Below are 4,812 nucleotides of genomic sequence, written 5' to 3'. Positions count from 1 at the left end.
TGTCTTAAAACTCAGCATTCCAAAAACTAAGATCATGGCATCTGGTCCCATCACTTCATGGGAAATAGATGGGGAAACAATGAAAACAGTGACATTTTATTTTCTTGGGCTCCAAAATCACTGTGGACAGTGACAGCAGCCATGAAATTAAAAGACACTTGCTCCTTGGAAGAAAAGCTATGACAAATCCAGACAGTGTATTAAAAAGCAGAGACCTCACTTTGCCGACAAAGGTCCATCTAGTCAAAGCTATGGTTTTTCCAGTAGTCATGTATGGATGTAAGACTTGGACCATAAAGAAGGCTGAGCGCTGAAGAATTGATGCTTTTGAACTGTGATGTTGGAGAAGACTCTTGAGAGTCCCTTGGACTGCAAGGAGATCCAACCAGTCCATCCTAAAGGCAATCAGTCCTGAATGTTCATTGGAAGGACTGATGTTGAAGCTGAAACTCCAATACTTTGGCCACCTGATGCGAAGAGCTGACTCATAGAAAAAGACCCTGATGCTGGGAAAGATTGAGGGCAGGAGGAGAAGGGGGCAACAGAGGATGAGATGATTGGATGGCATCACTGACTCAATGGACAAGAGTTTGATCAGACTCTGGGAAATAGTGAAGGACAGGGAAGCCTGGCGTGCTGCAGTCTATGGGGTTGCAAAGAGGCAGACACAACTGAACAACAGCAACAACAACCAATGAACCAGGAAGTGCCTTCCCAGGTGGCACTAGTGGTAAAGAACGCACATGCCAATGCAGGAGACATGAGACCAAGGTTTGATTCCTGCGTCAGGAAGATCCTCTGGAGGAGAGCATGGCCACCCTCTATAGTGTTCTTGCCTGGAGAATCCCATGGACAGAGGAGCCTGGCGAGCTGCAGTCCATGGAGTCGCTAAGAGTCAGACACAACTGAAGTGACTTAGCACACCTGCATGCATGAACCAGGAATGTGTGCAGACAACAACAGCGCCTGAGAGTGAGCATTTTCCAAGTGTCTCCTGTGACTACCACATGCCAGACAAAGTGTCAGGCCCTGGAGATCCTGTGTTTAACAAAACATGAGGTTCCTGCCCCCATGCACCTTAGTGTCCTGGGAGGGAGAATGACAAGAAACAAAGAAGATGCGAGTGAACCTAGAATGCAGATCACAGGAAGCAGGGCTGGGGAGGGAAGTGGACTCCAAATTACAAAGCTGCCAGTCTGACCCTAAGGCCCAGAACCCTGGACCACAGAGAATCAAGGCATCAGTGGTTGGGGGCTGGGTTCTCTGGCTGGCTCGGAGGCAGTCCTAGCCATGGGCAACCCCAGGCCATGGTTTCCTCACCAGAAGAAGCAGAGTCAGGTTAGAGTGCTGCTGCTGCTGCTAAGTCGCTTCAGTCATGTCCAACTCTGTGAGACCCCATAGACGGCAGCCCACCAGGCTCCCCCATCCCTGGGATTCTCCAGGTAAGAACACTGGAGTGGGTTGCCATTTCCTTCTCCAATGCATGAAAGTGAAAAGTGAAAGTGAAGTCGCTCAGTCGTGTCTGACTCCTAGTGACCCCATGGACTGCAGCCCACCAGGCCCCTCCATCCATGGGATTTTCCAAGCAAGAGTACTGGAGTGGGTTGCCAGTGCCTTCTCCGCAGGTTCGAGTAGCAGCTCTCAAATTGCGTCTTAGCTGAGGAACCTGTTATTCAAACACGATCTTAACCAGAAGCCAAGTCCAATGGGCAAACAAATGTAAGTTCAGCTTGAGGGCAGAACTGCCCCCTCTTTCCCTCCGGATCCTCAGCAGCCCCAAAGGAATCTCACAGATTTCCCAGGGCTCCAGGAGCCCACTCGCGAAACCGTGAGATGGAAACGGGCACTTACTAAGTAAGAGCTACATGTACACGGCCTCATTCAGTTCTCATTCTTGCAACAAGCCTACGAAGTCATCATTTTACCAGTGAGGAATCTGAGGCTTAGAGGGGTTAATAACATTAGCCAAACAGGAGCTGCTTGTTGATCATGGTCTGGCCCTTGCCTAGCTGTCCAGCCTCCTGGCTCCCACCCCTGACCGCCGCACCCCCATTCACACCCACACATACACATCTTCTTTCTTTAGATCACAGGAATCCATTTCTCATCCCCAGCCTTGGCACACACTTTTCTATTCTTCTCCTATGGTGTTAGTTCCCTCTTGCTGCTGTAACAGACTTTCACACACTAGTGGCTTAAAGTAACACAAATTTATCAGCTTACAGTTCTGGAGTCAGAAGTCCAAGATGGGTAGGCAAAGCTTCCTTCCTTCTAGAGGCTCTAGAGTAGAATTCATTTCCTTTCCTTTTCCAGTTTCCAGAGGTTTCCATGGCTCATGGCCCCCTTCCATCAACGCCATTACTCTGACCTCTGCTTTTACTGTCGTATCTTCTCTGACCCTCTGCCTCCTCCTTATAAGGACACTTGTGATTACATTGGGTCCACACCGATAATCCAGGAGAATCTCCCATCTTAAGATCCTTAACTGGAGGGAATTCCCTGGTTGTCCAGTGGTTAGGACTTGGGGCTTTCACTGCCATGGCCCAGGTTCGATCCCTGGTCAGGGAACTAAGATCTTGCAAGCTGCACAGTGTGGCCAAAAAAAAAAAAAGCCTTTAAATGAATCACATCTCTCTTGCCATGTAAAGGAACATATTCACAGATTCTAGGGATTAGAATGTGAACATCTTTGGGGGCCATTATTCAGCCAGCCACATCTTGTAACTCCACTCATCCCTCAGATCTGAGCTTTAGGTCATGTCCTCATGGAAGCCGCCCCTGACCCTTCTGATAACACCATCCTCAGTTGAGTTCTCAGCGCAGGCTGGATCTCTCCCTCACTTTGCTTGTCACAGTCATAATTTAGCATTTGTTTGGACAGTATTTGAGTCTAACTAAACATTAAGAGTGCTGTATTGTGCTTAGTCACTCAGTCGTGTCCAACTCTTTGTGATCCCATGGGCTGCAGCCTGCCAGGCTCCTCTGTCCATGAAGATTCTCCAGGCAAGAATACTGGAGGGGGTTACCATGCCCTCCTCCAGGGGATCTTCCCAACCCAGAGACAGAATCCAGCTCTCCAGCATAGCAGGCGGATTCTTTACCATCTGAGCCACCAGGGAAGCCCAAGAATACTGGAGAGGGTAGCCTATCCCTTCTCCAGGGGCTCTTCCCAACCCTGAAATTGAACTGGGGTCTCCTGCATTGCAGGTGGATTCTTTACCAGCTGAGCTACCAGGGAAGCCCAAACATCAAGAGTGTGAGGAGTCCTTTTCCGTTTCTGTTTGTGTTTTCAGCAGAATTTGGCACACAGTAGGGGCTCAATTAACATTTGTTAAATAAATTAATGAACAAATAGATGAACTTGCCTGAGGTCACAGCAGCAAGTAGCAGAGGCAGGATTTGAATTTGGGCAGTGGGTTCCCAGAGTCCTATACCCTTAGCCTTGCACAAGCTTGCCTCTCCAGACCTACAGTAGCCCAGGCTCAGGGGTGTGGTTAAGTCTTCTCAGCAACATCCCCCAGGTACTGGTTGCTTGGCCAGCCCAAACTCGAACCCCTCCGCTCTCCCGCGGCCCCCATGCCCCTCCAGTCTGACCTTCTGTGATTTAGGACTTGATTCATAGGAGGTAGGACAAGATGTTCTGTGAATGCTGGCCGTGTGGGATTGGGGACCGTGGGTAGCCAAGGCCCCAGGGGCCACAGTGGTGGGAGGTGGCATCAGGCTACCTGGAGGAGAGCCCTCTAGAGGGGGTGGTGGGCACCGGTTGGGGTAAGAGCCGAGGGCAGCGCCCTGGACACGCCAACAACGAGAAGCCGGGAGGAGACCACGCAGGCCAGCAAGGAAACGAGCTGTCAGAAATCCGGAGGAGACGTGGGAAAGTGCAGTGTCATGGAAACCACGGAGCGAGCGTGTCCACTGGTTCTGGAAGAGGCGGCTGTCGAAGCATCAGGCGGCTCCGCAGGGCGGGAGTGGGAGGCCCGGGGCCACCTGTCCTCCAGCTCTGACGCCCTTCAGCAGGGTGACTTCAGCAAACTGCATGGGAGCCGAAGCATCAGGCAGAGGCTGAGTGGGCGCTTCAAGGATTCAGGAGGAAACCAGCCGAGACCACACATTTCCGGATCTGGCAGGGAGAGAGGGGGGCGGTTGCTAGGAGCGGCGCTGTGGACCAGGGGAGCCCGCACGTGGGTTTGCAGGCACCTGGGCAGAGCCTGGGAGGAAGCGTGGGGAAGCCGGGGGAAGGGCATGCCGGGGACGGGGCTGGGGGCGGAGGGGGAGCGCTCACCGCTGGGCTGGGACCATCGGGGATGAGTCAGCGCCCACGTGGCTTGTGGCTCCCTGCCGGCCTCGCCCTGGCGTCTCCGCTAGGGCCTGGGAGCTAAGCTTTCTCCCACCAAGGTCACCCTGGGATTGCTTTGGGACCCTGGAGACCCGGGGCTGGGGCCACTGAGTGCAGGACCTCTGCACAGCCTCCTACTCGCAGGCCAAGGGCTCCCTCCCTGGACTCTGGGAGGACCTTAGAGGGCTTCCTGCCCTGAGTGGGGAGTCCAGTGTGAAACCACCAGAGAGGGACTGAATGGAGGCGCTTAGTCCCCCTCCTACCTCACTTCTCCAAAAGTCTAGAAAACTGCCTTCCCAACCCGAAGGGACCTGACAACCATCTTTTAAAGATGTGAGTCGAAGTTTGTGCTTTGGACCCTTTGGGCAAGCTGATGAAGCCTGTGGATCTTTTCTCAGAGTAAGTGTGTAAAATACCAATGAAACCAATTATATTGAAAATTATATATATATTTAAAACCGAACCTTTAATATCAT

The 4,812-nt window shown here is 52.1% G+C and overlaps 1 non-coding gene across 1 annotated transcript; it reads left to right on the top strand.

Moving 5' to 3' along the window:
• Positions 1–2,496: 2,496 nt before the first annotated feature.
• TRNAE-UUC (transfer RNA glutamic acid (anticodon UUC)) lies at positions 2,497–2,568 on the top strand. The gene has a single exon. It is a non-coding gene; the product is annotated as a tRNA-Glu (tRNA).
• Positions 2,569–4,812: the final 2,244 nt, after the last annotated feature.

Source organism: Bubalus kerabau, chromosome 14 (genome assembly GCF_029407905.1).
Source record: "Bubalus kerabau isolate K-KA32 ecotype Philippines breed swamp buffalo chromosome 14, PCC_UOA_SB_1v2, whole genome shotgun sequence".
Taxonomy (NCBI): domain Eukaryota; kingdom Metazoa; phylum Chordata; class Mammalia; order Artiodactyla; family Bovidae; genus Bubalus; species Bubalus kerabau.
The sequence above is the reverse complement of the archived record's forward strand: the minus strand, read 5'-3'. Positions and strand labels throughout refer to the sequence as shown.